This window comes from Monodelphis domestica, chromosome 5 (assembly GCF_027887165.1).
Source record: "Monodelphis domestica isolate mMonDom1 chromosome 5, mMonDom1.pri, whole genome shotgun sequence".
NCBI classification, from domain to species: Eukaryota; Metazoa; Chordata; class Mammalia; order Didelphimorphia; family Didelphidae; genus Monodelphis; species Monodelphis domestica.
Window position 1 is genome coordinate 157,627,270 of NC_077231.1, and position 12,451 is coordinate 157,639,720.

Sequence of the window (12,451 nt, forward strand, 5' to 3'; positions counted from 1 at the left end):
AGACTTCCACTCAGCAATTCCACTAGGTCTGAATCCCAAAGAGATCAAAATAAGGAGTAAAAAACCTACATTAATTAAAAAAAATTTAAGTTGTACCAGGTCTTTTTGTAGAGACAAAGAATTGTAAACTAAGATTATGTTGATCCATCATTTGGAGAATATGGGAACAGCTTATGGTACATAATTATAATGGAATAATACTGTGCCATAAGAAACTATGACCAAGATGATGTGAGAAAAAACTGGAAAGATTTGTACAAACCAATGCAAAGTGAACTGAGCAGAACCAGGATAACATTTTACACAGTATCGTCAATATTGTATTGATGATGATTGACTGTCAATGATTTTAATATCATCAATGCAAGGATCCAAGGCAACTCCAATGGACTCATGATTAAAAATGCTACCTACCTTCATAAAAAGAACTGATGGATCCCAAATGCTGATCAAAGCATATCATTTTCACTTTATTTTCTTCATGAATATTTTCTTATATGTTTTGTATTCTTTCACAACATGATAAATATAGAAATATGCATTATATGATAGCACACATACAACCTTTATTATATTGCTTGCTACCTTGGGGAAAGAAGGAAAGAATTTTGAATTTAAAATATCAGAAAATGAACATTAAAAATTGTTTCTATATGCAATTGGAAACAAAAATGTAATAGTCTTTGGGTAAAAGTAACTTTTTATATGCTTATTCCCTTGCAATAACCTAGAGAAGCATTGGAAAACTATTTCTTCTCCTTCTTTTCCCTTTTCCTTTTCTCCCTCTCCCTAGAGCCACCTACCTTTAAAAAAATATGAATTTGTCCATGACTACAATGAGAAGAGCTGATAGAAACTACCTTTGTCAGCATTGTGGATGTGGAGTAGTGAAGCCAAATGCAGGCTTTCTATATTATACTGCAAAGCCATTTTTGGTATGTGGAGTTGCACATCTTGAGATACATATATGGATGGTAGGATTACAAATTTAGAGCTAAAAGGGACCTCAGAGGGCATCCAGTATATTCCTCTATTTCCTCATTTTACAAATGAGAAATCTGAGGCTCATGGAGGTAACTTGCTAGTACAGGTCCTCTGACTAGAGCTAGACCTCCTTATTGGGACAGGAACAAAGAGCAATGACAGTCCATCAGTGTGAAACCTTTTGGAATTCAATTGTTGCCAAGAATAGTTCAATTCCACATAACAGCAACTCATTCATGTTACCTTTACTACCTCTCTGTTGGAGCAAAGACTTTGTCCACCTGACCTCATCCATATTTCTTCAAATAAAGAAACAGAAAAAATATCACAGCACTACTTATATTTCTTTCATTATTTGAAATGCCCCCTCACCCAAGTTGGGAGAAAGGGCATGATCAAGACAGACAACTCTGCTCATGTTAGCTTCTTTCCAGAGTCTTTTCTTTCAGCAACCTGAAGTGGAGTTAGAACCTTGCATCTGTTCCTTTGAAGCTGGAAGACTGAAGAACCCAAAGGAACTAAAGAGATTTTAGGAAATTTAAGGGGACTGAAGTGACTCAGAGTCAGGAGCTCTTCTCTCAACTCTCACCAACTTCTCCCTTATTCTCACACAACTTTGGGGCATTGATCTCCACTAATGTGAAGAGTTTTATACCAATAGTTTTTGCAACTCACGTGACATTGACATTGACATTTCTTTTCTAAATTAATACATCAACACGTTAAAATCAAATAGGAATTACATTTTAATCTGATTTAGGCCACAATGGGAAATACCATGGGCTGCATGTGGCCATCAGACTGTCTGTTTAATGCCTCTGTTGTAAGAGATTTTTACTATAATTTTAGGAGTTGGAAAAAAGAAGTCAGATAAAAAAAAGAAGACATCTAAAAAACATGAACATGACAAAGCAGCACAGCTCAGTTCAACTTTTGTTTAATATTGCCAAAGTCAAAACACATATATTCTTTAACAACATGCAAACTCACAATTTATATCTTCAACCATTTTAAATCTTACAGTTTATGGCAGACAACTATTTTAATTATAACAGTTTATGGCTGATCACGAAGTTGGTGATAAAACCCTCAAAAGACTTCTGTGAAATCTCTTTCCTTTATCTCTTTGCTTTATTACTTGCCTATCAGTCAGTTTTGTTTTCTGTTTTAACTTGGCTTCAAAATTACATCTGCAAGAACGGGTGAGTAAAAAACCCTTTTGATTCTCCTTAAATTAAGCAGTTTTAGATCTTAGCAACAGGGCCCTAAAGTCCTGGCTAGGACAACTTTTTCTAAATCCTTTCCTTTAGGGAACAACTGCCTAAATTAAGATTAAGACAAACCTGGGGAAAGTTCTGGCCTTGTCCTTCTCCCCACATGTTTACTTTAGAAATATGGAGTCACAGACAATTCAGAACTTAGCTAACAACTGGCATTTCAGTAAATACTTTGTTCTTTTCTTAGTAAAAGCATTGGTCTACAGCTTACTTAACAGCTGGCTCATCAGCCCCATGACCAATCTTATAAATACAGAATTCCTTGTATCTCTGAAAGAGCTCATCCCATGAAACTTATGTCAAAATCTAATCAACATACTACTTTCCCCTGAGTTTTTGATTGTTGTAATTTTAATATTGTATTTCCTTGAAGAACTCAATTCTCAGTCAAACCAACCAATTTCTCCCTCTAATATTCAACAAATTGAAGAGCTAAATACTCGACAGGAGCTTATAGAGGAAAGTCAGAGAGAAAATGTAACTTTTATAAGAAGCATTAACAGAGAGTTAAGAACATTATCAGAATCTCTGTCCCACCTTGCTATGGACAATAACCCTCTTAACGAACCCAACCCTCACTGTCCCCCCTGGGCCTCAGAAAACCCACTCACTCCTCCCACTGCTCATGCTTCCAACCCAACACAATCAACTCTAAGTTCACACCCTACCCATACCTCTGATCTTAATCCCTTTACTTCATACCTTACTAATTCCTCCAATTCAAACACCTTTGTATCCTTTCACAATTCTTCCTTGGCTCCTCCTTTTCATCCTACACAATCCACTTTAAGTTCACATTCCAACCTAAATTCACACCCTATTTCTGAATTTTCTGGCACCATGGGACAACAACAAACCTTTCCTTTTAATGTGCCCAACTCTTCTATTTCTCAGACTTACCCAATTGAAAATGGAGCAAGAAGCCTAGAAACAGGAGTACCAAATAACTTAGATAACTTATTTCCTTTAAGGGAAGTACCCACTTTTAATAAGAATGGAAACTTGGTATCTGTAAGACATCATACACCTTTTACCCCTGAGGATTTAAAAAAAATTGAAGAAAGATATGCCATCATTTGAGGACGAACCAATATTAATTATAAAAAAAATTAGAGAACATATTCAGAACTTTTGACCCCACTTGGTTGGATGTTGAGAATATATTAGAAGCATTATTAACAAAGAGAGAAAAAAATAATATTGTCTCTCTGGCTAATGAAAAGTGAGGTAGAAGAGGACATTATTGGCCAACTGAAGATCCACATTGGAACCCCAATGTTGAACTAGATTACACAAAACTAAACCAGGCCAGAGAAGCGTTATTGACAGCCATGAGAGCTTGCTCTGATAGACCTGAAAAATGATCAAAATTTGAAAAAACCCGACAACATATTGATGAAACACCCTCCCAGTTTATGGACAGACTTATAGATGTAGGGAATACATATATGGACCTTGATTTATCCAGAGAAAGAGACATTAGACAAATACGTAGGCAATTTGTTAAGAATTGTTGTTTAGTGGTAAAAGACTACTTTAGAACTAGCTGTCCTAATTGGGACTCTATGGACCTCGATGAACTAAGGAGGGTAGCAACCTATGTTTATAAAGGTCGTGTAAAAAGACCTGAGGAAGACGATACATCAGTGGAAGATTTAAAGAAAGAAATTGAAATGTTAAAGAGACAATTGAAAAATAAGGGAGAGACTATAGCCCCTTTGCGGGAATTCACAAATAAATCAGTAACTTGCCACTTCAGTGAGAAGAAGGGCCACAAGATGATGGAATATAGAACCTTTCTTAAGATGATTGGAAGGAATACACAGTTTAATAATAGCTTTAGAAATAATAACTATAGAAATGATGATAATGGTCATAGAAACCAGAACAACTATAATGATGATAATGGTCATAGAAACCAGAATTCGAGAAATTTTAGAAATTATAATAATGACTATGGAAATAACTATAATGAATTTAGAAATAAGAACTTTAGAAACCAGAATAATAGAAATAGGAATTGGGAAAATAATGACAATGCTCCAAATGAAGAAAATGATAATACCCAACAACAAAATATAAGCAATGGAACTCGTCCAAAAATTAGTCGAGGTGCCCTTCAGGGGGGTGCCCAAGGAATATCCGAAACACAATGATGGCATCTGGGGGGGGGGCTGGGGCACAGGAATCAAGATACAACCTTTGATTTTCCAGACCCTGATGTCCTACTACCCGTTGTCCCTATCCACTGCCCTCCCCATACTAATGAACCCCATGTTACCTTAAAAGGTGGGTAACACTTATTATGATTGTCTATTAGACACTGGAGCTACCAGGTCTGTATTGAAGAATGTACCAGATTTAAATTGTTATTCCGTTGATTCACAAAGTGTATCAGTAATACCCCAAAGAGTTGAAAAACTTGCCCCTAGAATGGTGTCTGTAGGACCCCTACAGGTACAACATTCCTTTCTTTTGATGCCTGACTCCCCTTTAAATTTGCTGGGGAGAGACCTTCTATGCAAACTCAGAGCCACAATAACCTGATCATCAGATGATTCTTTATCATTGGAATACCAGAGGAATCTTTAAATTTACTCCCTGTACATCTCTCAGAAAATCAGGAGGCAAAAGAGCCTTCCACTTTTGAAATACCTAAAGATATACCGGAGTCTCTTTGGGCCTTCACATCTTCTTCCGATGTAGGCTTACTTAAATCTGATGTTCCTGTGCAGATAAAAACTAAATCTAGCCCACCTCCTTCCATCCCTCAGTATCCCCTCTCGAAGGAGGCAATTGAAGGTATTACACCAGTTATTAACTCATTAATAGAACAGGGAATAATAATCCCTTGCAAATCTGAATACAACACACCCATCCTGCCAGTTAAAAAAACAAAAAGAGGGCCTGATGGCAAGCACCTCTATAGGTTCGTACAGGATCTGAGGGCAGTGAATAATCGCGTTATAAAGAGACACTCTGTAGTTTCTAACATAAATACTATTATTTCCTCTATTCCTAGCACAGCTATATACTTTACAGTAGTAGACTTGTGTTCAGCTTTCTTTTCCATACCTATACATGAGAAATCCAGGCATATTTTTGCTTTCACCTGGAAGGGCTCACAATATACCTGGTGTTGGCTGCCACAGGGTTATGTCGAAAGTCCGAGTTTATTTCAGCAAATTTTGAGCCAAGACACAGACAATATAACATTTAAAAATAGCAAATTAATCAAATATGTAGATGATATACTCTTGGCTTCAACAGACACAGAAACATGTCAAGAAGATAGCAAACACCTTCTTTTGAAATTACACAAAAGAGGAAATAAAATCTCGAAGGATAAAGTCCAGTGGTGTCTCACAAAAGTAGAATATTTGGGATTCATCTTGACTGCCGGTGCTCGTTATATTTTTTCCAAAACGAATTGAGAATATTCAAAATTTAAGCACTCCTACTACTAAGAAACAGTTGAGAGCAATTTTAGGAGCAACAGGGTTTTGCAGACAATGGATTCTATGCTATGGGGAAATTACTAAACCCCTTATATCACTAACAAAGGATTCAGGTCCTGAACTCCTCAAATTAGAGCCTGAACACTTGTCAGCTCTATCAGATCTAAAAAAGGCTATCATGTCTGCCCCTACTCTAGGCATCCCAGATTACAACAAGCCATTTACTTTGTATGTGCATGAGCGAAGAGGAGTAGCTTCTGGCGTGTTAACTCAGACTTTGGAACCTTCTCAGCACCCAATTGCTTATTACTCTACTCAACTGGACTCAGTAGCAGCAGGAGCACCACCATGTCTTAGAGGAGTAGCTGCTACAGCCTTACTAGTAACAAAAACTGTTGATTTAGTATTGGGATGTCCATTAACAATAATGTGCCCACAAGAGGTAGAAGCATTGTTGATAAAATATAGAACACAGGCATTCTTGGATCAGAGAATTACAAGATATGAAATAACCTTATTAAATAGTGAAAACATTACTTTAAAACGTTGTACTACTCTTAACCCTGCCACCTTGCTTCCAGATTTACCAACTTCAGGAGAACCATTGCACAATTGTGAAACATTAGTGTCCATGGCAGAAAAGCCTCGAGATAATCTCTTGGACACTCCCTTAGACAATGCAGATCTGATTTTATTTACCGATGGTTCCTCTTTTATAAGGGATGGCATATGTTACACTGGAGCTACCGTAGTCTCAGAATTTGCTACTGAATGGTCAGCTTCACTACCTCCTAACATTAGCGCTCAAGGAGCAGAACTCAGCTCTGAAGCACGCTTGTATAATTGCCAAGGATAAAAAGGCAACAATTTATATGGATTCTAGATATGCTTTTGGCATTTGTCACTCAGTCGGAATGTTATGGCTCCAGAGAGGATTTTTAACCTCAGCTTGAAAATCCATAGCTAATGCAGAAATTATTAATGAAGGTCTTTCTGCTCTTCAGCTGCCTGAAGCCCTAGCTGTAGTTCATTGCTCTGCCCATACAGGTGGCACTGACCCTGTTTCTAAGGGAAATGACCGAGCAGATGCTATTGCAAAGCTAGCAGCCATAGAAGGACCTGGATTAATTTTAACATTAACAACCACTGATGACTTAAATTTATCACTTTTCTATAATGAAAAGGAAGAGGAAAAATGGAAACAAAAATTCAAAGCAAAACAGATCAATGGAGTATGGGTGTCAACTGAAGGAAAACCCCTGCTCCCTAGAAGTTTCTATAACCAAATTTGCCAATCTATTCATAAAAATGGTCATTTTGTTACCCAGGGCATAGTGGATTCTGTCAAGAGAGTATGGATAGCCACTGGTATTATCACTATAGCCTCTAAAGTATGTTCAGCCTGCTCTACCTGCCAGGTATATAACCAACAAGCCTTTCATTGAAAAGCCTTTGGTGGAAGTCCTCTGGCTTACACACCTTTTGAACATCTACAGATAGATTTCATAACAATGCCAAAGGCTGGACGTTATAAATTTTGTCTAGTAATAGTAGATCAACTAACCAGATGGCTGGAAGCATTTCCTGCGACCCGAGCCACAGCAGCTTTTGTTGCTAAGGTGCTTTTAAAAGAAATTATTCCTCTCTTAGGCCTGCCAGCACGTATTGATTCCAATGGGGGTGAGAGTCATTTTACTGATTCTGTTCTAAGTCAGATATATTCTTGCTTGGGGATAACTCCCAAATTTCATGTTCCATATCATCCCCAGAGCTCAGGCCATGTTGAGAGGATGAACAAAGAACTTAAAACTATGATTGGCAAATTATGCACTGAGACCCATTTAAAATGGCCTGAAATTCTTCCTCTAGCCCTATTTTATCTTAGAAGCAGGCCTAGAGGAGACCTATACATCTCACCATTTGAGATGCTTTTTGGACATCTGCCTATACAGGCTAAGCCTTTATCCCCTGCATATACATCACTATTAGGGAGAGATACTACTATTGCTTCCTATATACAGGAATTACAGCACAAACTGTATGAACTTCCATGAATCCGGAGCTGCAATACAAACCGGACCACTAGACTTTTCTCTGCGTGACCTGAACCCAGGAGACAAAGTTTATATTAAGAATTTCATGCGTACTGAAGCAACTCAGCCTTTGTGGGAAGGATCATTCCAAATATTGTTAACTACTCCAGCATCTATAAAGATTGGAGAAAAGGACTCTTGGATTCACTGCTCACATGTGAAGAAAGCATCTTCTGCTGAGACTAATTGACTGTATCCTATCATATGAATTGGAGATAATAATCCATAGACAAATGGATGCTGTTTTTTGAGAACACATTGAATTACTGATTTTTTCCTTATTTTTATTATTGCTTTTCTTTTATTTTTGATTAGAATATTTGATTTTTTCTCATTTCTTGTACCAAAGGTACACATATACAATATTATTTTTTCTGCAGTAATACAAGTTAATATATATATATATATATACATATATATATATATATATACATATATATATATATATATATATATATATATATATATATATATATAGTCTTGTTATAATGTTAATGCAAAAGCTTTAAACTATGGGAACCTGCCATTTATTGATACAATATTATAGGACTGTGTAAACCTTAAAATTTCTTGGACTTATAAATGTTGGAAATTTCACCATTGGGAAATTTCATACTTGGAAAATTTCTTAGTGATAGTCTATTGGAATGTGAACCCCATTTGCATGGGAGGTTCCTCCTCCTCCCTTCTTAAGATTACTTTAGGACAGAAACCTTTTGCTGAACAATGGAAAGGACTTTGACCTATGCTTAAGCATAGAACAGGAATTTCTTTGAGTCATGATTGATTTTAGAATTGATACAATGGAGATACTTGGAATGACAGAACCAGGTCTTGGAAATTGCAATCTCCACCCTAATCAGTCCTAACAGGATTTAGGAAGGGCTGCAGCATAGATCAAAATTTAATTATTCCAATCTCTACCCTACTCAGGGTAACAGGATTTAGGAAGGGCTGTAGCAAAAGATCAAGATTTAATTATTTGAGAATATGACCTTCAACAGACATGTGCAAAGCCACAGACCTCTGGGCAGTCCTGGGTTAAATTAGAGCCACCATTGGCACAGGGGAAATGATGGACAGTGATTGGTATATGTGAGAACTGAGGGGAGGGAACTTGGATGGTTTCCTTAAAGATAGAGGGGTCTGAAGACTGAAGGGTTGGTTGGAGAGTTTTGGCTCTGAGTGGTTGGAGAGGTGCTCTGAGAAGCTTGCTCTGAAGGAAGCTGAAGGTGGGGGCCTCTGGGACTGTTTCTCCATTTTGGTCACGTGAGTAATAGGGACTGATCTCCTTTCTTTGCCCCAGCTATCTAAGGGCTTGGGCCTTTTGGCCCAGCCTAAACAGAAGGGGTATTTAAGCCCTATTCCCTTCTCTCCCCTTTCTCTCTCCCTCTCTCTCTCTATCTCTAATTCTTTTCTTCCTCCTGTTTGTAATTAAACTCTATAAAAGGCTGATGGCTGACTTGAGTTTTCATTTAGGAATTACATAGCTGAATTCCTTGGCAACCTTAAATTAATATATATCAGTCTTTTAAAGTGATTTCCTTGTCACAACTGTGATTAATGTTTGCATCTGATTCCAGAAAAAGGGATAAAAAACAAGGAGCACAGACTTAACCTGAATAGTGCCAAAAAGAGCACACAGGAAATACTAATGTGAGACTCAAGGTTGTGACACTTGACATATGTTAAGTCGTAGGACTTCCTTGTATCTATACTCTTTGCGAAATACTCATACAAGTACAAAATTTGACTATCATGCTGGCTCCCTATATCCCTGAGAATGACAAAAAAAAAAACTCAGAAGAGGGAATGAAGCTTCCCTATCAAAATAGAATTCTAATTCTTCTCTTCTTATATTATGGCAACTTCCTATAGTCTTGGCTACAAATGACTAAGTGAAATATTACTGTATTCTCTCCTACATACTTGTGGGATAGAAATTACTTTATATTGGACCTATACAAGGACATATTTTGAATTTTTCCTTATGTTTTTTATTGTTTTTTCTTTTCTTTTAATAATTTACTCATACACCCCCATAACTGAACATTGCATTCTGAGCTAAACTTGATGTTTTTAACACCTACTTCAGAGGGGGTGTATTTTAATTTAAAATCTAAGAATTTTTAAATTTTTTGTTTGAGATTTTATTTTTTTAAAAATCCAAGAATTTTGATTTTTTGTTTAAGATTGTACTTTTATAAAAATTCAAGATTTTGATTTTGTTTGAGAAAAGATCTTCAAGAAAGAAGCTTGAAACTTTTATATCCAGAGAATGAACTGTTGCAGAAAGATGCTGGAAATCCTACACTTCATCAAGAAGATCAAGAATGAACTTTGGATATGATTGATTGAACTGAACTTTGATTGAACATTTATTGTAAATGTACACATTTATGCCAAAAGGGACTGCCCCTAATTTGGCTTTCTGTCAACGAGCCTAGCAAAACATTGGTTTTGCTTTCTTTTCTTTTCTATTTCCTCCCTCACTATTCTAATTTCTCTTAGAAAATTTGAATATCATGTATATCTATAGTTAGAAGTGCATTTAGCATTACAAATTGATTATGTTAAGTGATCAATGGGAAGACTAGTCTCCCAATGATCATCAGGGGGGTTTGTAAATCTTGAAATTTCTCAGACTTGTGAATGTTAAAAATTTCCACATTGAGAAATCTTCCATTGGAACAAATTCCCTACTGGAAACATTCCCCATTTTGATGTGAAAACTCTCTAGGATCAGAAATGGGAGGACCTCTACTCCACCCGTACTTAAGACTGCTTTAGGGGAGAAAACTCCTTGCTATGGGAGGAACTCTACTCCACCCATACTTAAGACTACTTTAGGGGAGAAAACTCCTTTCTAAACAATGAAAGTACTTGGATCCATGCTTTTGATGAGGCAGGGAGTTCTTTGAGCCATGCCTGTTTTTAGAATTGATACAATGGGATGCTAGGTACCTATAAAGGTCAGGCAGGTTTTCTCTTGATGGGATTAGTCAACTCAGCTGTGTTTTCTCTAGTTCAGATTTACTGAGGGGATTAGTCGACATAGCAGTGTTTTCTCTGGTTCAGACTTACTGAGGGGATTAGTCAACTTAGCTGGAATTCAGATGGGCTGTCTTTTAGAAAACATATACGGTGATTGGTAGATGGAAGAACTTAGGGGAGGTGACATAGGAAAAAAAGAACCCTATTTAAGAAAAGGAATCTCTTGAGCAAGGAAGGCTTGGAGATAGGATCCTTGGAGATAGATCCTTTTGAAGGAGGCCCTTTGAAGATCTCTTGAGAAGAAGTCCCTTGGGAGGCTGACTCTGGCTGGAACTCCCTCTGGGGAGACTCTGTTCCCCAGACACCCTTGCTTAAGACAAATCTTGTGGTGAGTGAGTAAAAATTGACTGATTCTCTCTCTCTCTTAAGACTCAGGTCTGGACTTCCGGTCAAGATGGTGGCTTAGAGAAAGCTAAAGTTCAGATCTCCTGAAACCCTTCTTTACCTATCTCAAACCGAATGCTCCTAGGGCACCGAAATTCAAAACAATCAACAGCATAGACCCTGGGAGTCCTCCTCCTGGACCTGGACATGGATCAAAAGGTACGGCCCCCCCCCAAAAGCCAGAACTCGCGACCACTCGGACCTAAGGGGTAGGCAGAAGGAAGGTCCTAGGACCTATCCCCCCCCAACCCAGAGCACCGAGTCCGAGTCCGAGGTAGCAGAGGCAACCTCAGAGCCCCACGGCCTGCTATTCTGAAGGCCTCTTCCTGAAAACAACCTAACCTAGTCGAGAGGGCACCCAGACAGCAGGGAAATAGAGAGGGACAGGGGAACTCGTAACCCCTGGGAGGAGCCCTCGGAGCTCCGGGAAGCTGCAGCCCCTCCCCCTCAGAGATCAGGGTCTTCTGTAACAACAGCAACCCTCAGGACTGGCAAAAGGGCCTTGGGAGCCTGCTATTCTGAAGGCCACATCCTGAAAACACCCGACCCAGTCGAGGGAGCACCCAGACAGCAGGGAAACAGAGAGACAGGGGGAGTTTATAACCCCCTGGCTGGATCCCTCCATCCAAGTCTCAGGTCCCTGCCTCAGGGCACACTCAATTCAACCCAGGGAAAGCTAATCTTCTTATCAGAAGTCCTTGCCCAGAGCTCCAGGAGCCATAGTCCCTTCCCCTCAGAGAGCAGGGTCTTCTGAAAAAACAGCAACCCTCAGGACTGGCAAAAGGGCCTTGGGAGCCAGCTATTCTGAAGGCCACATCCTGAAAACAACCTAACCCAGTCGAGGGGGCACCCAGACAGCAGGGAAACAGAGAGAGAGAGTAGGGAGCTTGTAACCCCTTGGCTGGATCCTTCCATTGGAGTCTCACAAAAAAGTCCCTGCCTCAAGGCATACTAAATTCAACCCAGGGAAAGCTAATCTCATTAGGAGCCTCAGAGCTCTGGGAAGCCACAGCCCCTCCCCCCTCAGAGAGCAGGCTCATCTGGCCAGCTAAGGCACAGGAACAAGGACCAAGCTAGGCTTAGAGTGTGGAAGTAAGGCAACGGAGAAGAATCAGGAGGGTGCCAAGGAGAGGAGGGCAGTAACAGGGACACACCAGCAATTCCTGGCTTCCTGGGAAGACAGAACAACAACTGCATAGAA